At 38.6% G+C, this 24861-nt stretch overlaps 1 non-coding gene across 1 annotated transcript; it reads left to right on the top strand.

The window, feature by feature from the left end:
- On the top strand, positions 1-107 carry LOC111724244. The gene has a single exon (XR_002772574.1). It is a non-coding gene; the product is annotated as a U6 spliceosomal RNA (small nuclear RNA).
- The last annotated feature ends 24754 nt before the right edge of the window (positions 108-24861 follow it).

Genomic DNA, 24861 nt, shown 5'->3' with positions numbered 1-24861 from the left:
GTGCTCGCTTTGGCAGCACATATACTAAACTTGGAATGATACAGAGAAGATTAGCATGGCCCCTGAGCAAGGATGACACGCAAATTTGTGAAGTGTTCCATATTTAAAAAAAAAAAAAAAACAATTACCATAAAATTTACCATGAGGTCAATCAACTGTGTATTCAAGAGCAAGCCTTCAAACAAGCTTTCCCTAGCTATGAGAATTCCAGCATGCCCTAGGCAGCATTGCTATTTATTGCCTTTTCTCTTTTTCTTTCTTTTCTTTGCTTCCTTCCTTCCTTTTCTTTTTTTTTTTTTTGACAAAGGCTTATTTCATCGCCCTCGGTAGAGTGCTATGGCATCGTAGCTCATGGCAACCTCAAACTCTTGACCTCAAGTGATTGTCTTGCTGCACACAATCCTTCCCTCCCTCCCTTTCTTCTTTCCTTCCCTCCCTCCCTTCCTTCTTTCCTTCCTTCCTTCTTTTTTTGACAGTCTTATTTTGTCACCCTCCGTAGAGTGCTGTGGTGTCGTAGCTCATAGCAACCTTAAACTCTTGACCTCAAGTGATTGTTTTGCTTCAGCTTCCCAAGTAGTTAGAACTAGAGGCACCCACAACAATACCCAGCTATTTTTAGAGACAGGGTCTCACTCTTGCTCAGGCTGGCCTTGAGCTTGTGAGCTCAGGCAATCCACCTACCTTGGCCTCCCAGAGTGCTGGGATGACAGGCCTGAGCCACCGGGCCTGGCCCTTGCCCTCCTTTCGTCTCTGCCTGAGGAGGCTTTTTGTGTGTGGGCTTTGGCAACCTCACAGTTACCCTGTGAAATATGTGTCAGTGGGAACATTTATCGCATTATGTGCTGAGGAAAAAAAAAATGAGAGTTAGATGAAGGAAACAAAGTAAAGCAGAGATTGTTGGTCAAGGAGTCACATTGCTGTCCCTCAGATGATACCCACGTAGCAAATGCATTTGTCAGTGGATTAAAATATTACGTGGGTTTTTCTTTGGATTTGTTTTAAAGCAAATTAAGAATTGTGGTAATATTTTTTCAGGAAACATGCTTAGTGATAGGGTATAAATAAACAATTTGGGTGGAAAATCAGAGTGTATTTTAGTTGATACCAATTTCTCATGTTATGTAAATGTCCAATATTTAGAAATTAGGCAAACGTTTTATTATTATGTTTGGAAACATTTTGCTTTAGAGTAATTGATTCAGGGTAACAGTGGTCAAAATTCATACTGCTTTAGTCTTGGTAATGATAATGGTAATAATTGCTATAACTTCCATTTATTATTTACTTTGTGCTAAGTACTTTGTATGCGTTATTCTTCTCTTCTAAGCCATATAGCTTCTTGTGAGTAGGTACTGTTATTTTCTGGAACTTATTATACTGATGTCCATTACATTTAACCAGCAAAGAAACTAGATACTACTAAGTGTCAGAACTAGAAGTTATACCAAAATGTAGTTTTCTTTGGGGTCTGTTTATCTCTGGGCTCTGCTCTGCGATATGCCATTTAACTTACTATGTCATCTTACCATCTCCATGCCTCAGTTTCCTTTGTATAAAATAAATAACAATAATGAAGAGCATCAATCTCACTAGGATTTAAAGATTAAATGAGGTGATCTATGTAAAACTCTGACAAAGCTGAGTATATAGAAAATATTCAATTAAATGTTATTATCATTTCTTCTCTGAAGTAAATGATTTGTGTCTTAGAAGTTTTGCTATTTTTGTTCTCTCTCCTGATCATCACCTTGCCCTTGAACTACTTTTCTTGTGGACGCTTGAATAAGTATAATCAAAATAACAAATAATCAAAGTCTATGTAAGGAAAAAAGATGTGGTCAGCAACAGATTCTTTGAGAAGATGGTTCATTATAACCAAAGTGGGGCGGCAAAATCAGGACCAACATAAGAAAATTTGTGATGGTCCATTGGTATGAGAAGTTCTAAGATGTAAGGTCATCCTCCTAGTCCTTGCTTTTCTTTATTTTCAGATGGTAAACCTTTTAAATCTCACATGGGAATATTACTCAGCTACAAAAACAACTATTGATGTCTGTGATGGTGTGGTTATGTCTTTAAAGTAATTATGTACAGTGATAAAGAAGCTAGAGGACATTCTGTATAATTCTGTTCATCTAAAATTCTAGAACAGGCTCAGCCTGTGGCTCAGTGAGTAGGACGCCGGCTACATCACCCAGGCTGGTGGGTTTGAGCCCAGCCTGGGCGTGCTACACAATAATGGCAACTACAACCAAAAAAATAGCCAGGCATTGTAGTGGGCACCTATAGTCCTAGCTACATGGAAGACTGAGCCAAAAGAATCCCTTGAGCCCAGGAGTTTGAGGTTGCTGCCACAGCATTCTACCAAGGGAGACATAGTGAAACCCTGTCTTAAAATAAAATAAAGTAAAATAAAATGAAATAAAATTCTAGAAAAATGACATTAGTTTCTACAGACACAAAGCAGATCAGGAGGTTGCTTGGAAATAGCTTGGAAACAGTGTGAGGGATCATTACTAAGGGGTACAAAGGAACCTTTGGAAGATGATGGTTTTAGAAGTATATATTTATGTGTATGTAAATATATATGTATATACATGTTATCTGATATATTATCACAACTTAACAAATTGTACATGGCAATGTATAGTTTACTGTACTATAGTTTATAGTTTATTCCCTCCTTGGTGGAACATTCTATCGGGCTACACAACCACCATCCCTCCTAATCTCACACACACACACACACACACACACACACACACCAATTGAGATTTGTTGAATTGCATTAAAACTGTACATTAATTTGGGAAGAAAAGTCATCTTTATGATATTAAATCTTTTGAACCACGAATATAGTATATCTCCATTTATGTAGGCCGTTAATATTTTACAAGTATTTTATAATTATCTCCCTATAAGTCTTGTGTTTTTTGTGTGTGTGTGACAGAGTGTCACTATGTCACCCTTGGTAGAGTGCCATGGTGTCACAGCTCACAGCAACCTCAAACTCTTGCAAGGTCTTAAGCAATTCTCTTGCCTCAGTCTCCCAAATAGCTGGGACTACAGGTACTCTCCACAATGCCTGGCTATTTTTTTTTTTGTTGTTGTTGTTGTTGCAGTCGTCATTGTTGTTTAACTGGCCTGGCTGGGTTCAAATCCGCCAGCCTGGGTGTATGTGGCTGGTACCCTACCCACTGAGCTCCGGGCACCACCCTACAACTCTTATTTATTTTTAAGTAGTTATAATTTAATACTGTTGGATTAGAATTATTTTTAAATAATACTCATGGTGTTTATAAAACTGTAATTGATTCTATATATTGATATTTTTAATCTAGCAACTTACTATTTAGATTCTATTGATTCTTTTAGATTACCGTATAGGGAATAATACTTTCTGAGAATATTGAAATTATTTATACTTTCTCTCTGATTCTTTTAGCTTTTATTTCTTTCTCTTGTTTTGCTATGTTGGCTAGGTTCACCGATGAAATGATGAATGGAAATGTGATAGTTTTTTTTTTTCCTATTTTTCTTCTTTATCTGAAAAAAAAGATTGCATTACACACACACACACACACACACATATATATATAGTATGAGTTTACTTTGTGGGAAGATGTTAAGCTGTAGAATCAATTTTTAAAAACAATTATAGAACTATTAATTTTCTATGTCTTCATTGGTCAGTTTCAAGTTACATTTTTCTATAATTTGTTTTTAAGTTTAATGGCAGAAAGGGGCCTATAACATTTTATTTTATTATCTTGGAAATCTCTTCACCTTTTTTTTTTATTATGTTCTCTATTCCTAATGTTGCTTATTAATGCACTTTCCTTTTTTTCTTGATAAAATTTGCCAGTATTGTTATTCATATTTTATGCCTTTTTATTTGTAGATTCTTTCTATTTTATACATCCTAAATCTGCAGTAAGATTTTCTGCTTTCTCTATTACCACGGATAGACACCCTGTGCTCCAAGCTAAGTCTAACCCCTTTATTTGAGTGTTAAATTTTATTCCTTTCTCCTACTCAAAAACATTGGTCCAACAATTTTCCTCTTCTGACATTATGTGTATCAGATTCCCTCCTTGGAGGAACATTTCTATCAGCATAAAATATGCTGTTATGTCTTCCACCTTACAACAGCAACAACAACAACCACCACCACCATAAATAGGCTCGGCGCCCTAGCTCAGTGATTAGGGTACCGGCCACGTGCGCCAGTACTGGACGGTTCAAACCCGACCTAGGTCTGCTAAACCACAATGACAGTAACAACAATGAAATACCCAGGCATTGTGGGGGGGTGCCTGTAGTCCCAGTTACTTGGGAGGCTGAGGCAAGAGAATCACATAAGCCCAAGGGTCTGAGGTCGCTGTGAGCTGTGACACCATGGCACTCTACCAAGGGCAACATAGTGAGACTCTGTCTCAAAAACAAACAAACAAAACTGTAACAATAAACAATGTTCTCTGGACCCCACTTTGCCCTATTTTTTTCCTTCACAGCAAAACTCTTTAAAAAGTTGTCCCTACTTGCTCTTCCCAATGTATCCTTTCTCTTCTCTTCTTTTTTTCTTTTTTTTTTTACCCTGCTCTAATCAGGCTTCTGTACCCAGCAGTGCTCTGAAACGCCTTTCTCCTGGCCATCGCGTTGCTAACATCCAGTTTTTACTTCTTGGCTCTTTTCTCACTTGCCTGATGAGCAGCAGCACTGGACACAGTTGCTGCTTCTCTCCTGTTTTTTCCTGTGGCTCCCAGGGCACTGCACTCACCTGGCAGCCCTGTCTGTTTCTGGCCACTGCCTTTGAGCCTCTTTTGCTCTTTTTTTCTCTCTCTATATTACAACAACTAAAATTTGCAGTATCCCATTGCTTAATCCTTGGACTTTTTTTTTTTTTTTTTAAATCTTCACTACTTTTTGCTGCTGTCATCAGTACGGTGTCTCTAGATACCATATGTCTTCTGACGACTCCAGATTTACAGCTCCGTCTCACAGCTTTCTGCAGCAGACCACTGTTAACTCCATTTACTGAATGACTGCTTTAAAGCTCCAATTTAACTGGTGGACCAAGTTGTACACAGGGTTCCTACAAGTCAGAGCCAATTCAATTCAAAGTCATTCTTAATAGTTCCCCTTAATATAGTCACACTAATAAATGCCGACAGTTTCCTTTGAAGAGGGCTTGAAAGAAAGTTAATAGTATTACTTATATGTGTGGCACTGTAACAGGTTCTATCCTCAAGTGAACTTAACCTCTTTCCTTTTTTTTTTTTTTTTTTGAGACAAGTCTTACTTCGTCATCCTCAGTAGAGTGCTGTGTCATAGCTCACAGCAACCTCAAACTCTTGGGCTTAAGTGATCCTCTTGCCTCAGCCTCCCCACTGGCTTTGATTATAGGTGCCCACCATAATTCTTGGCTATTTTTAGAGATGGAGGTTTTGCTGTTGATCAGGCTGGTCTCGAACATCTGAGCTCAAGAAATCCACCTGCCTCAACTTCCCAGAATGCTAGGATTACCTCTCTCCTTTAACTAACTAACTAAAAGTTCTAAGCTTATGCATGAAAGCTGGGTGAAGGAGCATTACATAGATTGTGTCGACATATGTCTGGTTTCTACGGCACCTGAAATGTTTCTTATTTTAGATCAAGTGACATTTTAGCAAGCTGTCTGTGTGTTTCATGCCTAGAGTAATCCTTTGCCACTGCTAAACATATCTGTAGGTGACACCATGCTGTGATAAAGAGATCATACTGATTACCAGTTATGCCAGTGACAGTGAAGGCATCCATGTTGTTTTTGTCAGTTAAGCTGATATGTCACCTGGCCTCTGTTACTGCAGGATCTCACTGAAAATCAGGGAGCCCAGCTAAATAGGAGCCCCTCTTAATAGCAACATCTGCCATTTTCATACCTGGCTTTTCAGCAGCCATCGGGCTTTCCCAATGTAAAGAAGGGTCCTTTGAGCTCCTTCAGTAAATGCAGAGAGTTGGGTAGGGTGCTGGTACAGGCCACGGATGGTAAATCTACTCCTTCCTTCTTAGCTTTCTCAGACTTTTGACTTTCTCTCCATTTTGCCAGGGATGTTCTGCCATCTTAATCTCATTAAATGCAGATTGTCAAAGTCCAAGTTTCACTCGACCAAATAAACTGTTAGAGCCGCTTCTGGTTAGTGCATTAAATTCAGAAACACTCATTAGTGCTTCAATATTCAACAAATTTGACACTTTCTCAGAATTTGGTTGCAGCCTGTTTGGTCTAACAGCCGTAGGAGACATTCAAGATATTTCCCATATTCTCCTTGGACGTGTTCCAGTGTTGTCAGGGAATCTACCCCACACTGGTCTTGGTTGTCATCTTTATGGCCCTAATGTGGATGGGCAGTGCCCACTTTGCCTCCCAAGTTGGCACAATCAGTCCCACGTGAAGCTTTGAGTAATCATGAGCCAGTTTGCAATTAATCCATTTCCCACTGGCAAATAGCTCAATGTTCAGGCAAGCCCAAGGAATGACAACATGTCTTGTGTCCTAATATCCATATATGTATCAGTTCAGAATCCACCAAGAACAAAAAGCATATCAGGTGTTTGAAGCTAAGTTATTTAACATATGGAATTATTAACCATGTTTACAGTCATTATTCATAACCTTTTAAACATAAAAGTAAAGGGGGGAACAACACAAAGATACTGTGGAGGTAACAGTTGCAGGCGGTGGTCACCTTATTTAAGTCTCAGAGAATGAAGGAAAGAAGTTGGAAACGTTAAAACTCAAAGTCTGGAAGGACAGGCTGTGCTACTCAACCTCAGAGTTCAGAAGGGGTGGCTCTGCTTAGCTGGTGGGCATGGGGGATGAAGTTGGTTCTATCAATATTGGAAAAACTGAAAACTTAATTCATCTTCTGTTACGAGAAGGAACTTCTGTTACCAAGATGAAAAAAGCATTGCTAGAGGAATGCTTATACAGGAACAGGTAGGTTGATACAGCAATACTTTGGGGTTCATGATTATCTTCTAATCGCACTACATGTTGAAAGCTTATGGCATAGAAAGCTGTTAGGGTAAAACAAAGGCAAAATACTTAAAAATAAGTGAAAATAACATATGCTCGATCCATAGAGACAAAAGTAGATGCTATTTTTTCATCCCTCTTACTTTGTGTGCTTGTATTTGTATTCTGCACGTATGTGTAAGCAAAGCATTTGGGCTCATCCACAGAGGGACAGAATTTAAATCTGTTTTTACTCCTTGACTAGAAACTAGTGTGTCAAGGAAATTAGTGAGTATATAATGTCAAAATATCAATTTGTATTGTGTATTTAGTCTGCTTTGGTGGAAAAAAATGTTAATCTGAAAAATAAAGCTGTCCAAAATGTGGCATAACTTCAAGAGCTGCTAAATGAATAGTTATTATACGAAGTAAGTGTTCACTTAGAACTTAAGTGTGGTTCCTTGAAATGAGGAAGTAAAAGTACCTCTATTTTCATGGCTGTTTATATAGAAAATCGTAAGGAAAATCCTATAATACTACTAACTCATATGCATTTAGCAAAGTTGCAGGGTATCTGATCAATACACAGAATAAACTATATGAGCAATAAACAATTGGAAATTGAGGCCAGGTACAGTGGTTCATGCTTGTAATCCTAGCATTCTGGGAGGCCAAGGTGGGAGGATCTCTCGAGCTTGCTCAGGAGTTTGAGACCAGCCTGAGCAAGAGAGAGACCCTATCCCTTCCAAAAATAGAAAAATTAGCCAAGCATTGTGGCAGGTGCCTCTAGTTCCTCTGCTATTCGGGAGGCTGAGGCAGGAGGATCACTTGAGCCTAGGTGTTTAAGGTTGCTGTGAGCTAGTTTCTGTCTGAAAAAACAAACAAACAAAAAATCCCAAAGAACAAAAAAGAAATTAGAAACTGAGAGGTAAATATAGTATCATTTATGGTAGTATAAAAATAAAATATACTTTGGGATGAATTCAGACAATATGTATAATACCTATATACTTTAAACTGTAACGCAGGGAAAAAAACCCTGCGTAATGCATTGCTAAAAAACATTAAAGAACATCTTAATAAAAGGTGAGCTATCAGGTGGCGTTTGTGGCTCAAAGGAGTAAGGCACCAGCTATGGCTAAAAAAAAAAAAAAAAAAAAAATACAATGGCAAGAGTTAGTTGAGGGTGTAGAATAACTGAAACGCTTATATATTGCTGGTGAGAATGCAAAATGGTATAGTCACTTTGGCAAGCAATTTGGCAGTTTCTTATAAAGTTAAACACACACCCATCATGTGATCCAGCAATTTCCACTCCTGTGTGTCCAAAGAAATGAAAGCATATGTCCACACAATTAAGTTCTACAGGAATATTCCCAGCAACTTCATCCATAACAGCCTGGAAACAACCCAAATGTCTTCAAAAACCATTGTGCTAAATAAAAGAAACCAAATGCAGAAGATTGTGTTTATATGAAATTCTAGAAAAGGCAGCACAATAGTGATAGTAAGCAGATCCAAGGTTTTAGGGTCTGGAGTTGGGGGGAGAGGGTTAACTGGAATGGGGACAGAGCACTTTTTGCTCTGGTAGAAATCTGCGTCACGTTTGTGTGGTATTTGTATAACTACGCACTCTCATCTAAGCACACCAAATTGCTCATTTAAAACTGGTGATTGTTATAGTATGTAAATTACATCTTTAAAAAGCTGATTTGTAAAGATTTGGAAAAGAAAACGAAATTGTCTTTTGTAAAAGTGAGAGTAATTTAAACTTTCCCCAGGATTGTAGCCTAATGCCTCGGGTCTCTTTCTGAGGAGACAAAAGGAACGAGAATAAAACTCTCCAGATTTCCTTTAGCTCCGGGAGTAGAACCATAAGATGCAATTTCTTGCAAACATTCATGAAAGGATCAAGGCTACCTTAAAGCATGATTTTTTTTTTTTTTTGGATTTGTTTTTTGAACATGTCTCAGATACTTTGTTAAAACCCTTTACTATGGTGCCTGTAGCTCAGTGGTTAGGGCGCCAGCCACATACACCAAGGCAAGTGGGTTCAAACCCAGCCTGGGGCCGGCTAAATAACAATGACAACTGCAACAAAAAAATAGCTGAGTGTTGTGGTGGGGGCCTGTAGTCCCAGCTACTCAGGAGGCTGAGGCAAGAGAATCGCTTAAGCCCAAGAGTTTGAGGTTGCTGTGAGCTGTGACGCCATTGCACTGTACCCAGGGTGACATAGTAAGACTCTATCTCAAAAAATAAATAAATAAAAATAAATAAATAAATAAAGCCCTTTATTAAACATATCACTTTTAGTGGTGTTTTCACTTGATATTTTATAATTGGGGTGGCAAGGTTAATATCATGCGTTAGTGAAGATGTAGATATTTCTGTGCTGTGTCATCAAAGGGAGAACATTCTTCTAAAGGAAAAACTGCTCTTTGTTCTGTCGCTTCAATATGCACATGCCAGAAGTGACCAAAAACACCTTATTTTGTTGTTGTTATTATGAAGTTTGGGGAAACCTTTAAATTTCCAGTATGTTCTTTGAGAGGAATGTCTGTTTTAAAAGATAACTGGCATGGGCTTAGCTTTATGTGGCATGGTAGAATTTTACATGTATTATTCTAATTAATTTAGATCAATCCTTGCCCTTTCCAACGAGTAGGGATTATGTCCCCCCTGATGTTTTCCTTTTTTTTCTTTTTTGGATAAGATACACTAAGGAGGGTAAGTGACTCGCAGAGCTCACAAAGCCAGTAAAGTGGTAGAGCTGGGATACAAGCGAAATTTGTGTCTCTGGTTTCAAAATCTATGTTATTTTTATCCCAGCCACTTTCCTCCAAAAAAAAAAAAAAATTGAAGACTGACAGGGGAAGATGAACACAATGATGTTTGTTCTAGGGGACAGTAAAAATCTGTGAGCTTCAGAATGGCCCCGTTCTTTAGACTAAGGAAAACTAGGAGTTCTGAGACATGGCCCCAAGCCTGACACGTGCCAGGAAAAAGCAATGTTGGTGCAGTGCAAATTAACTCAGCCTCTCTGAGGCAGCCAAGGACTGATATATCTGGGTACCTTTATGTACATCTGTGCTTGTCTGTGTATGTACTGTATATAATAAACCCTACGTTCATTTGCTCAGGTCACTATTATAAAACGCCATGGACTGGGTGGCTTAAATAACAACATCTAGTTCTCACATTTATCTGGGGTCCGGGAAGTTGAAGATCAAAGTGCCGGCAGATTCAGTCCCTGGTGAGGGCCTCCTCCGTAGTCTGTAGATAGCTGCCTTCCTGTGTCCTCCCTTGGCAGGGAGAGAGATATGGCCTTTCTTCCTCTTCCTCTTCTTCTTTTTTTATTGTTGGGGATTCATTGAGGGTACAAGAAACCAGGTTACACTGATTACATTTGTTAGGTAAAGTCCCTCTTATACTTGTGTCTTGCCCCCCCAAAGGTGTGTCACACACTGAGACCTCACCCCCTCCCTTCTTCCCTCTCTTTGTTCTTCCTTCCCCTGCCCTTCCCTCTCTCTCTGCTCTCCCCATCTCCCATCATGTACTAGGTCATTAATTGTCCTCATATCAAAATTGAGTACATAGGGTTCATGCTTCTCCATTCTTGTGATGCTTTACTAAGAATAATGTGTTCCCTAACCCTAACCCTAACCCTAACCTTCCATCCATGTTAATACAAAGGCTGTAAAGTCTCCATCTTTTTTAACAGCTGAGTAGTATTCCATGTCGTACATATACCACAGCTTGTTAATGCATTCCTGGGTTGGTGGGCATTTAGGCTGTTTCCACATTTTGGTGATTGCAAATTGAGCTGTGATAAACAGTCTAGTGCAAGTGTCCTTATGATAAAAATATTTTTTCTTCTTCTTATAAAAACAGTAACCTTACCATGGGGGCCCTACCCTTATGACCTTATATAAACCTAATTATCCCCCCAAATGCCTCACCTCCAAATGCCACCACATTGGGGGTTAGGGCTTCAACATGTTTTTGGAAGGACACAAACATTCTGTCTATCGCACACACATGCACCCCCCACCATATACGTATACCTTATGTGATTCTAATGTGCAGCCAAATTTTGAGAACCATCTCTTTGAAACAGTTGTTTTCATGATTTAATATGGGTCAGAAACAGTGGCTCATACCTGTAATCCTAGCACCCAGAAAGGCTGAGGTGGGTGTATTGCTTGAGTTCAGAGGTTCAAGGCCAGCTTGAGCAAGAATGAGACCCCGTCTTTACTTAAAAAAAATCCAGGCATGGTGGTGGGCACCTCTAGTACCAGCTACTAGGGAGGCTGAGGCAAGAGCATCTCTTGAACCCAAGAGTTTGAGGTTGCTGTGAGCTGTGGTGCCATGACACTCTACCAACGGTGATAGAGTGAGACTCTGTCTGAAAAAAAAAAAAAAAAAAAAGATTTAGTGTGCATCAGAAATCAAAATGACCTGGAAAACTTGCTAAACAGATTGATGGCCACCACCCTCAGAATTTCTGAGTCTCCAGGTCTGAGGTGGGGATCTAGAATTTTTTATTTCTAACAAGTGTTCAGATGATGCATATGCGCTGACCCACTTGGAGAATTGCTGTTTCAGTAATTCTGATGTACACATCCTAAGGCAGGCATCCTCAATCTACGGCCCACAGGCCACATGTGGCAGGCCAAGGACATTTATCTGGCCCGCCGGGTGTTTTTGCTGCCACTGCTTGTCCTGCTTAGCTGCTGCCTGTCCTTTTAAACTATAGTCTGGCCCTCCAATGGTCTGAGGGACAGTGAACTGGCCCCCTGTTTAAAAAGTCTGAGGACCCTTGTCCTAAGGGGTCATTCCCAAATACCAAGTGTACCAAAAAAATGTATACACACTTTAAGAAATGAGGAAAAAAAAAACTGTGTTAAAATTATAATACCCAAGTCATGTTTAACTGCTCCAATTATAAGAGGTGCTCAAATGTGACTTACATTCATCTTTTGTTATTGGTATATATTGTGCATTACAATTCAGTTTTTTTATTCCTTAGAATATATACTTTTTCTGACACCTTCTGTCTATTAGGAGAGGTTATGTAGGTCTGACATCAAGGTGATGGACGTAGAAGATCAAAGATAATTGAGAGTACATTTACAGCCATAGTGTCTATTGGGTGGACCGAAATTTTTCTAAATTAAGATGTGAAGAATAATTAAACAAAATTAGAGCAAAAAATCGCTTTACAAGTGCTTTAAGTGGAAGAAGAGGGTAGAGGTCTCTAGAGAACCCTGAAAAAAGCAATAGAAATTAGAATACCTGACATGCCAGAGATCTTAGGTAGAAACGATAATGTCCATTGTTTTTGTAAGACTTTAAAAGTAGATTCACCTTGTCTAGGCAGCACCTGTATTTCCTAGACCACAGAAGGAATAGAGAATATAAAAGGAGAGATTTTTACCTTTAGATGTACAGATGGCAATCTAGTGCAAGGTAAAAGAAACACCAGCCTTGAATCCCATGTTCTCCTTGATAAATTTTCTTTGAACACTGGGGACCAGGCTAATGTAGTTCCAGTGTATGATGCTAGCTCTGTCAGAAAAGCTGACTTATTTTAGATAAATTTTAAAAAGCTAAATCCGTAGTTATGGAAGACTATAGCAATCTAGAATTAAATTAACACATTAGAACAAGAGAAAAGAAAGGGATAAGTGTAATTGTTCTGGGACCAAGAGTTTCTATTCCCCTGCTAGAATTAGGTAAAAATTTTTAAAAAGAAAAAAATTATTATAGGGGGTTTTAATTGTATTTTACAAAGATAAGTGGGCAAGACATAGTTTGTCTTATCTCTTTTAAATAAAATTAAACTTCTAATACCACAGAGACAGTGGCAAATTCCCTCTGAGTTATTACTGGGGCTCCTTCCCTACTATAAGTGTCGTGCAGTGAATCTGTAGCCAAGTAGCCTATTCTAGGATGTGGGCTTCATTTGGCTACTAAGAAGCCTGTGACCCTTTAAGGTCTAAATGTTGCTCTTTCCTAAGTAACTGTCAGAGCCTGGGAATCTTAACCAAGGTGAGAGGCCTTTGAACTTGCCCATCAGGAAGATACCTCTGGACTTCCTTCCTCTCCCCATCAAATTCAAACTTCTGCTTTAGGCCCTTCCATATAACCTGACCCAAGGCAATACCCCAAGGAAATAGGTGGGCATGATCTCATTATAACAGACATGGGCCACCAGGTTCTCCCAGGAGAGAAAACTTTACAGTGCACCTTAAACAGGGGCTCTGGGAACCCTCCCGGACATGGCTACAACCAGACAGGGGGCTTTGTCCAATTATACACAGAGGCTCATTTTTAGAAGCACCATTTGTAGTGTGTGGACAATCACCCCCCTCCATCCCCAGTCCCAAATACACACTTTGAGAATTACTGTGATAACATTTTATGTTACCTATGGGAGCATATCACATGGGGAAATATGCAGACCTCTAATCAGACCATTCTAAGTGAAAAGAGACCCTCTCTCCAAATGTAGGCACAAAAATGTGCAATAGCAGCCAGCAGTGAGGGCAGATGCCTGGCTTCCAGGAAAGCCTCGAAAAATTTAAAAAGAGCTCAGGTTCTGTTTAGAGATGTCCCAGTAAAGCCTATGTACAGAATTTCAGCTTCTGGGAAGATGCATTAGGTGTATAATTGCCCTGTTCTTTCAGCTCAGTAGAACTAAAACAAAAATGGGTTTCTAAAAGTTATTTAAAAATACACAGAAAGAGCCAGACACAGTGGCTCACACTGTAATTCTAGTACTCTTGGAGGCTGAAGTGGTTGGATTGCTTGATCTCAGGAGTTCAAACCCAGCCTGAGCAAGACCCTGTCTCTACTAAACATAGAAAAACTTGCCAGGCATCATGGCCAATGGCTCTAGTCCCAACTACTCAGGAAGCTAAGGCAAGAGGATTGCCTAAGCCCAAGAGTTTGAGGTTGCTGTGAGCTATGATGATGCCATGACACTCTACCCAGGGTGACAGAGTGAGACCTTGTCTCAAAAAAAAAAAAAAAAAAAAAAAGATAAGAAAAAAATACATGGGAAGAAAAGAAAAAGAAAACAGGATTAAAAAAAAACCCCACAGAAAACAAAAACCACATGTCTAACCTACCTATTTCGTTGTTGTTAACTTATGCTATTGTTATTGTATCTATCTGTGAAATCATTGCCTAATCCAAGGTCACAAAGATTTACACTTGTGATTTACTGTAAGAGCTTTATAGTGTAGGCTCTTACATTTAGGTCTTTAATCTTTCTTTGAGTTAATTTGTGTATATGGTGTGAGATAAGGGTCCAATACTTCGCACCTTTGTTGAAAATTAATCATAAATACAAGGGCTTATTTAAGGATTCTATTCCATCTGTCTATATGTCTATCATATGCCCATATCACTGTCTTGGTTACCATAGCTTTATAACGTTTGAAATCAGGTGTGATCTGTTTAGCTTTTTCTTTTTTCTAAGAGTGTTTTGGCTATTCCGCATCTCTCACCTTCCCTTGAATTTTAGGATTAGCTTGTCCTGCTTTGAATCTTGTAGACTGGGAATATTGCTGTAACAATATTAAATATAGGGAATGTTTTTCTACTGATTTAGATCTCTATTTTTTTCAAGAATTTTTTGTGGTTTTCAGAGTACAAGTTTTATTTCTTTGTTAAATTTATTTGTAAGCATTTTACTCTTTCTGATGCTATTTTAAGTGGAATTATTTTCTTGATTTCTTTTTTGATCTGCTTATTGTCACTTATATTAATACAATTAATATTCGTATTTTGATATGGTCTTTTGCAACCTTGCTGAACTCATTGATTAGTTCTAATAATTTTTAAAATGAATCTTAGAGGATTTTCTAAGGAGGATTATGCCTTCTTGAAACAGAGATAGTTTTACTTCTTCTCCTCCAGTAGAGATGCTTTTTAAAAATTGTCTTGTCTAATCACCCTGGAAAGGACCTTCAGAATAAGGTTGGATAGTAGTGATGAGAGTAGGCATTCCTGTCTTGTTTCTGATATTCACCATTAAATATGATGTCAACTATGGGTTTAAAGCAGGTGACCTTTTGTATACATTTTTGAGCATCAAAGAGATCATACAAAATTTATTAATTTTTAACCTGATCCTCTCCCTCTCAACATAACACAAACATTTCTCCATGCCATTAAATAGATTTTTCTACATCACTTTAATGTCTACGAGCTATTCTAGTGTATGTGACTACCTTTTAAAATTAATTTTTTAATTGTTTCTCTAAAGTTAATAGTTACGAAAATTATTCTATAAACCCATGTAGTTTTAGCCATGATTGTTTACTTAGACTAATACCTGAGAAGTAGAATATCTGGGTCTAAAGGCATGTACCATCTGATATATTTTTGTAATTCAATTTAAGTTTTATTTTGCTTGTTTTTTCTCCAACTCAATTGTCAGCTTCATTAGGGCAGAACCTGAATTGTACCCTTATTTATCTTCCATAGGAGCTAGCGTAGAGGTTATTCACCTGAAGGTGCTTAGAGAAAATATTTTAAAGACTGGACATTTCTTTGTGAAAAATTATTTATTTTTAAACATTCCTTGGTATAGCTAAACTATTTGTATTCTTTTTAATGCTTTTATGATATTACATGCTCCACACACATATACCTTTTGATAACATGGAACAGTTCTTCATACATTTTCTTTATTCAATTTTAATTTTAGACTTCTATTAAGTATCTGGCTAGCAAAGATATTTCTTGTCTTTTCTTTTTTTGCTTTCTATTCAAGGCAGACAAGCAAGTAGCAGGAACTTGACCTTTGAGCATATATGGTTAAATATGATAGTACATATATCTAGTAAATATGATTAGTTAGTACATATATCTAGTAAAAAATTTGGTTTCTTTTAATTTAAAGCCAGACTGAATAAGTATCTTCAGCTTGTCTAAACATCACAGGTAGTAACAATAAAATCTTGAAACTAGATGCATAGAAATTGAGAAATTGGGTATGTTTAATAGACAGGAAGAGATGCAGAAATGAGCTAAAGAATGGGAGGGTGGAGCCATGTGAAATAATATGAACGGGGCCCAGTGAAAATTAGGGAAAATCTGTGCTGGGTCAAAGAAACAGGAGAAATTAATGGCTATTAAATGTGAATCGTCTGAGTTTTCATGCTGTTAGACTTTACTTCATTATAAATGGTGTTTTGGGATACTGTACTAAAGAAAACATGATATTTGTTTTTAAAAGAAAGAGAGAAATGGCTCCCATATTGGACTCTGACTTTAAAGTCATTTTCTAAGAAACTCTGAAAAAGCCATTTCTAAATGTGACATTTCAGAGCTAGGGGTTTTACATACATATATATTTTATCTCTTAGCATATATTAAAGATCTAACTCTTTTTCTGAAAAATTTCACTCAACCGTTAGCAAAGTCCATTCCGTTTGAAGTTTAGAGATTGCAGAGCTCGTTATCAAGGCCTCTATGTCTGTATCTCTGGCTTCTTAGCAAGGAATATAAACATGCAAAACTTTAGCTCATCTCCTAATATTTATTGAGACACAAAATGGCAATATGCTGGAGCTAGGCAGCACAAAGTCCTTGTGCTTGGAGATTTTGGATTCCACGTAATGAGATAAAACTATAATAAAACAAGTTTATAGAGATATAGTATAAATCTTTATTGTACAGTGTTATATATCTGAACTGCTTAAGACCAAGATAAAACCATAACACTGAGTGCCTGTCTCATACGAGGAGATGTTTCAAAGGTGCTCCAAGGAAGTCCCGTCAAGCAAGGACATATTCTGTTGTTTAGAGAGCTAAAGGGTCTGTATGAGATGGGGGCTTGACAAGAAACCAGAAGGTTGTCAGACATGATTTTAGATGCCGTTTCTGTTCCCCATTGAACCACAGAGGAGGAGGCATATTCATCTTCTCAGTTTAAGGGGAAGAGAGGAAGATTTGGGGAGATAAGAGGTCTGCGTATGTACTGTGTGGGGGAACTGTTTTGTATTCTTTTATGATGTGGTCGGTTAGGCACAGCCACAAGAGGAGAAACGAGAAGCTGGGAAAGAGGGGATGATTACTCTACTCACAGGTCATAGAAACAGGAATATGATGTGCTATGTAGGGCCACATGGGAAAGACACCAAGGTGGTCAGGAAGCGGAAGACAGGAGCAAGGGGAATGGGCGTTAGTGGGGTTTCTGAGAGAGTGGCAGAACAGGGTAGAGTGAACAGTTTAGAATTGGCTCATTTGAATAGTTTCAGTGGGCTCTAAACTATAAGGGTGGTCCCTAGTTGCCTAATGCCTGGCCCAGGGATAATTAAGGCACAGGAATATTGTCTCCTGGGGTGGATGGGCCAGATATAAGCTGTGGATGACTTAGTTTGCATATCAGAAACATGCTCCTAGCTGGGCCATTTGTTATCTGTAAGAATTGGCTGGCCCAGAGAAGAGCAGTCTCTCTGTAGCCAAAAAAATTTTTAAGATGTCAAAACATCATAAGATACAGAAAATTAAAAATTCTTGCAATATAGGAATGTTGCAGGAAGACAAGGCCCAATGGAGAGAAAGAGCACCCAAGCACCATGTTTATAAGAGGAAGGACTTTATTCACCAGCCAGGAGCTTATAGCATAGAAGAATTCCAAATGGCTGCCCTTGCTGACTGGCTTGGTCTTTTCCTTTTTATTGATAGTCAAAAAGTTCCACCCCTCAGCTACCCTTCTCATTGGCCAGTTTGAATCAAGCAGGAGATGCTATTCTAGCCCCTACAGAACTACAGGATTTCACACAACTTGGAAATTTCCAAGTTCCAGGAAGTCAAGTCCACAAATTCCCAAGAGCTGAGTCACCATGGAGAGGACCCCACAGGTGTATCCTTGTGGTCTCCTTGAGAAGATCTGTTCTCCTAGACTTCACCCTTCTTGGGTATCCTCTCTCAGGAACATAGTGCAGAAAATAACTGAAAACTATGAATTGGCATGAGCAGATTAACACTCAAAAGAGTTCATCCACCTCCCCATAGTGCTGTGACTGTTTGGATCCTGGAACAATCTATATATAAGGGTGGGAAGAGACGTATGAAACCTGATGGACTAGAAGGAGATTCAGGATGCTGACAAAGATGCCAGCAAAGTAATCAGTAACTGGTGTGTAGTCCATTGTGACCTTGATTTCTGAATTCTTGGTCTTTGTCTTTTATTTTCAAGGCCACTATTCTCCTGGGATTTTTGTTACCAAAAGTGCAAAAATTTGGTATCTGTTCTCAAGACTAAATCAATGAGAACAAAGAATGAGGGCAAGTGGTTTGAGGAAAAAGAGAAGTTTATTAATTTGCAGCAAATTTGGAGAGCAGTAGACAAGTGTCTCAAAAGACCACAATCCTGCCTATAAGCAGAAATACAAGGCTTTTTAGAATGGGTATTTTCAGTGGTGGGGCTTGGGTCTATAAGACCAGTATTGTTGTAGGAAGATGAGGCCCAATGGAGAGAACGAGCACCCAAACAGTGAGATTGAAGGAAGAAGGGCTTTATTTCAGCTGTGGAGCGAGGCACAGAATTCAAAATGACCATTCTCCCTGATTGGCTCCGTCTTCTCCTTTTTACCCCCAGTCAAAAATTTCTGTTCCCCAGCACCTTTCTCCTTGGCCAGTATGAATCAAACTGGAGAAGAAGGCTCTAGCTTTTACAGAACCACAAGCTTTTATAGAAGCAGAAGTTTCCAGGTCCCAGGAAGTCTACAAATTCCTAGACTCCAAGAGCTGAGTCACCACTGGCAGGACCTCAGAGATGTATCCTTGGGATCTCCTTGAGAAGACCTCTGTTCTCTTAGACCTTACTTTTCCTGGGTGTCCCCTCTTAGTATCATGTGTCCTGGCTTTGGGCTATAGTTTAATTATATATAATTAGTGGTTTCAGTTGACCTTATCTCTGCTGACAATGATCTTGTGAACTTTTATCCAGACAATTATGTTCAGCCATCTCTTATGGTTTAAGGTACAACAAAGAACATTTCTCTATGCTTTTGATTACTGGTCTCAGGAAGGAATGCAGGTTTTAATTCCTTAAAATGGCGGTGCTTCTCACCCTTTTGGCTAAGATCGAGTATAAAAATGGTGGTTGTGGGGCTTAAAGAAACAACTGGTAAAACGTATTCTTGCCCTTTTTCAGACCTTTACCTCTGTTACATAATTACCTACCTATGCTTGGATCACTATTGTAGACCCCTGTTTGGCATCTCTTACAAGACCTGCCTTCCTCTTGCCAAACTATGCTTTACACGAATGATTAATCTTTTCAAAACCTCTCTCTCAGGTTGTCTGACCCTGTCTACTTGAAGTTTCTGCTTTAATTCCATGCTTTAATAATGTTGGGACTCATAAAAAGATACTGCAAATTGTGGTGGTATGGCACACAGCATTTTGAATTGAAAGAAACTGGAAGAACTTAGAAGATGTCTTCAGAACCAAAGACTTTCTAACCTTCTCTCTTTTTCTCCTCCAACCCAGTGCTGTGAGGGACTCTCTCTGGAATTTCCCTATCTAACTGAGGAAACTATTTCCAAAGGAGATGCAATTGTCTAAAACACTCTCCCTAAGAATCTCATTAAAAACCAGGAAATACTAACCACTGAAAAAGAGACTAAAAGTCATTACCATGCCCAGAGTTTTTATCTGTTCATTTGAGGGCAGCTCCAAGAGATTACCTAAGAGACTTTATCTGCATAATAAGGCAACCTCTGTTCACAGTGCTGTTCTACCATCACTTTGCTGTAACTTGCCAGTTCCATTTGGTTTCCTAAGAGAATCGTTTACAAACTGTTGTCTTCTCTTTGGGCCCATTCATTTTTTCTGAAAATCACTTACCACCCCCTACAATTGCCTACATCTCCCATTTCCCTCTTCTCTATGAAAAGGATAGTTAAGCCTCGGCCATCTGGTCCTTCTCTGAGTCTCATATTTTGTATGGCTTCCATGCTTATGCACATTTATAAATCTGCATGCCTTTTCTCCTGTTAGTTTGTCAATTATCAGTTTATTTCAGCAGACTCAAACCTTCAGAGGGGGAGGAAAAATTATTTTTGTCCCTACACTACTGATTTTCAAACTCTTCCATGAACTATTATAAACCTTATTCCACATCATTCTTTCTATCAAATTTAGACCTTGCCTCACCTAAACAAGAATTTTTACTTTTGTTTTTATGCTTTTGCTTAGTTTTTTCCTCAGTCCTACTTCCCTTGCATTATTAGATTCTACAGATTCTTTAGGGTCCAGTCTAAATCCAGTTTTTAACTTAAAACCTTGGGCTATATATTTCAACTCGTGATATGTCATTTCTCATGAATATGTTATGTTCTTTTCTTTTTGTTAGGGCAGGGGAGAAAAAAATAATTTTCTCTTTACCCTTCTAAGTTCTTATTTGCCCTGGAGAACTGTAACAGAAGACAGCTCTACCACAGCCATAGCAAAAAGCCAGGTGAAGTTTGTTAACATGTATACCCAGTGAATACTTGGGAGATATCCAGGCAAAATGACTAAATCTTTAAAGAAGTAGCTTTGAGTTTGGGCTTAAATACCATCTTTGACTAAGAGAAAAAAAAAAAAAAAGGGTGTTGGGAAGCCATAATGAAGAGAAGATCAGGGAAAGCATGGCAAACAAGGGTAAGCTTTGTTATGCCAATTTTTGTTGGTATCTTCTCTATGGATATTAGTTTCTAGTGATTTGGAGTTATCCTTCTCCTCTTGGGATAGAGGGAGAAATGCTCTTACAAATGGAGATTTTCTTTTTCTTTTTGAGATTTTCTTTATAGATGTAAATCTCCTTTACAAAAGGGAAACTTCTCCTATGTTTTCAGAGCTTCCCTTATGTTTGCAGTTTCCCAAAATAAAAAGCTCAAAATATTTCTTATGCCAAAGAGGCCTATTTGGGGGCAGCAGATAGTACTGATCATTAACATCATGAACGCCAAAAAAAGTGCTGCATATTTCATTGCTATTCCTATGGTCACCTTCTAAGTATTCCCCTTGGGAAGCTAAGCACCAATGCCAGTGACTTGTCCACCCTTCAGAGCAACTTTGGAACTGAAACAGCCATCAGAACTGTCATTGTATTACCCTTGATGTCCTGAATGTCATCAAAATGTCTTCCTTTCGATATTTCCTTTATCTTTAGGTAAAGAAAAAAAACATTGGGGCTTAGATCAGATGAGTAGGGAGGGTGTTCCAATACAGTTACTTCTTTACTGGCTAAAAGCTCCCTGCAAACAGTGCTGTGTGAACTGGTACATTGTCATGATGCAAGTGTTATGAATTGTCGGTGAAAATTTTAGGTAGTTTACATCTTTTTCATGAACCTTTAAGCACTTCCATATAGTAAACTTGGTTAACTGTCCAGATGGTACAAATTCATAACGAATAATATCTCTGATATCAATAAGGCTAGTGGCTCTGAAGTAAAATAAAATCTTAAGGCTCCCCCACTCAGTGACTGATTGACTGGACCCCCTCTTGGCCAAGGAGATCCCTAAAACTGAGTTGCTGGCCATGAGAAAGGAGATCAGACACCCCTTATCATGCTCCCCTGCTTAGAGATGCCCTCTGTGACTCATTAACAGGCCTAAGGCTATCCAAGACTTACTTGTAGTCCTCAGTATACATAAAAAACCACTTGCATAGGTCAATGCTTTGTCTTTAATTAACAGATCCTTTATTTTAAACCAGTGATTTTCAACCTGTGTGCCCCAGCACACTGGTGTGCCATGAGAGGATCTTAGGTATGCTGCAAAAATTTCTAAAGATCATTAATTAAATTATTTTCAAAAAGAAGTTCAAAGCACAGTAAGTATATTCCTTTTTTAACTCTTTTTTTTGATCAACATGGTTTAAGTGTGCTGTGAGATAAAAAAGGTTGAAAAACACTGTCTAAAACATGTCTTTTCACTAACTCCTGGTCTTTTAGACAAAGCATAACAGCCAATTGTAAGCTAAAGAATCTTTATTTATTTTTTTTCTATTTTTAAAAATCAGTGGTTTAAAATAAATTTTATATATATTTTTAATTCAATCATAGCTGTGTACATTAATGTAGTCATGGGGTACAGTGTGCTGGTTTTATATACAATTTGAAGTATTTTCATCAAACTGGGTAACATAGCCTTCATGGCATTTTCTTAGTTATTGTGTTAAGACATTTATATTCTACATTTTATTTTATTTTATTTTTTGAGACAGAGTTTTATATTGTCACCTTTAGTAGAGTGCTTTGGTCTCATCGTAGCTCACAGCAACCTCAAACTGGGGCTTAGGTGATCCTCTCGCCTCAGCCTCTCAAGAAGCTATGACTACAGGTGCCTGCCTTCAAGTCCAGCTAGTTTTTCTATTTTTAGTAGAGATGGGGTCTTGCTCTTGTTCAGGCTGGTCTCAGGCTGAAACTCCTTAGCGCAAGCAATCTTCTCACCTCAGCGTCCCAGAGTGCTCGGGTTACAGGTGTGAGCCACTGCTTCTGGCCTGCAAGCTAAAGAATCTTTAAACTGACCTATGTAATCTGTGGGCTGCTAGTTCCAGATGTCCCACTTTTGGGGGGCCAAGCCAATATATCTTTTCCATATATTGATTTATGACTTCACTTGCTTAAGGTTTTCTGGGAGTATCTCAAGGTCATGGTCCTCAGATCTGGCTCAGAATAAACCTTAAATGATTTTACAGAGCACAGCTTCTTCTCCCTTGACACAACATTGTTTTGACTCTTGATTTGGACTGAGGGAACTTTTTTTGGTTGTGGAGAACTGGCTGACTTCCTGACACTTTGTGTAGAGTTGTATTAGTATGCTCATTTCATCACTGGTGATAACACGGCCCAAAACATCATCTTGCCTCTTCAAAATATCTTGGTAAACTTCAAATCTCCTCTGTTTGTGTTCATTGGTGATCTCCTTCAGGACCATTTTTGCATACATCTTTCTCAAGGCCATTGTTGTACAGTGTTGCCAATGTAAGTGCATGGTAGCAAGTTTATGAACTATTTTTTTTTTAATAAAAAAAGATAAGAGTCTCACTTTGTTGCCCTCAGTAGAGTGCTGTGGTGTCACAGCTCATGGCAACCTCCAATTCTTGGGCTTAGGTAATTCTCTTGCCTCAGCCTTCTGAGTATCTGGGATTGCAGGTGCCCACCGCAACACCCGGCTATTTTTTTGTTGCAGTTTGGCCGGGGCCGGGTTCAAACCCGCTACCCTTGGTATATGGGGCCAGTGCCCTACTCACTGAGCCACAGGTATCGCCCAAGTTCATGAACTTAACATATCTCCTATAGTCATATTTTTCATTCTGATTTCCTAACCATGCTGTAACCAAGTTTTTCAGTTAAGATTTTCCTGTTTCCCTATTGATGTCTACTTTTGTGCTATTCTTCTCACAGTCAGTTGATGATTTTGATGCACAACTGCAAGAAGTTTTGCAATATTTTCATCAGTCCTGCTCATTCCTGGCCACCCTGACCTCTCTTCATCAATGACATTTTCTCTCCCCTTAGGAAAACATTTAATCCATTTGTACACTGCTGTTTTTTTCATGGCATTATCTCTATAAACTTGGACTGACATGTCCCTGACTTTACCTCCCCTCTTGCCAAGTTTAACGAGAAATTTATGAATGTTGGTTTGTTGCTCTAATTCAAGATCTGACATTTTTGTGAGTGCACACAAAAACATGCAACAAGAATAATGAAAGCCACTCAGGGAGACACTGGCACATGTCAACACGAACACAGCTGTGTGGCACTGATATGTAGAAATGATGAAATCTTACCAAGCTGTTTGTACAGCTTTGCCAATGTAAATGCACGGTAGCAAATTCATGAACTTAATATGTCTCCTGTGGTCATATTTTGGGGTAGTGTATTCTGATTTACTAGACCATGCATGAGTCTATTAATGAAGATTCTGAGAAAGAACTTACCTCCTTGAACTTTCTGTTGCATTCAGTAGTTTCATTTATTTTCATTCTGATTTCCTAACCATACTATAAACATTTTGACAATGGTAGCCATCGGGCACCAAGCAGTTAACACACAGTATGTACTCGTTGACTGAGGAAGCCATATTGAATAAGGTAAAATACTACAAGTGTGCAAACTATAGGGAAGTGATCAGAGTTGAATGGCACTAGTCAGAGACAGTTTCCAAAGAAGGTACCATAATTTTGCCAGGGTTTTTATTTCTTCTGTCTTTAAAGGCTTAGAATGGTACACAGACAGAAAAGAAAGATTCCAGGTATTATATGGTCCACTGTGTTGTTTGGTGCAAACATCCCAGGGCAACTGGAACCTGGAATATCTGATGAGCCCTCCAACTACGCTATGTCAACCTGGAGTGTGCTGTATTTTCTTTTATTCCTCAGAATCCCTGTAATTATTAATAGTGGAGATCATCCAAGGGCAAAGAATGTGTGGTCCTTTTGACCAGGGACTAGGTTCCATAAATAAAAGAGCTTACTAATTATCATCTCTTCCATCTTTATTCAATTTCTGCCACCCACAGCAATGAAGCACTTCATTAAAAAACATTGCTATTTTATTTAAAATGCTAAACTAATTTAGTATCCCTTTTAATTTCCCAAGAGATTCTGAAGAGATTACGGAGCCATCTGCCTATGCCCAGAAGTGGTAATAATACTAGGAGAACCGGCCTCACCTCTGGTGGCCTTTTTTCTTTCAAAAGTAACCTGAATAGGGTTGTTGCCTTTTACTGATGGGTTATAGTTCTTTCCTTTCAAACTGGTAAGAAGGGAGAACTATACTTCTTAATGCTCTTTTAGGGCAAAAGTGTGTCAAAAATGAATTATAATAAAGTAAACAGTTC

The sequence above is a fragment of the Otolemur garnettii genome, unplaced genomic scaffold, assembly GCF_000181295.1.
Source record: "Otolemur garnettii isolate 467f Iridium unplaced genomic scaffold, OtoGar3 scaffold00020, whole genome shotgun sequence".
Taxonomy (NCBI): domain Eukaryota; kingdom Metazoa; phylum Chordata; class Mammalia; order Primates; family Galagidae; genus Otolemur; species Otolemur garnettii.
This window is presented reverse-complemented; position numbering and strand designations above follow the sequence as displayed.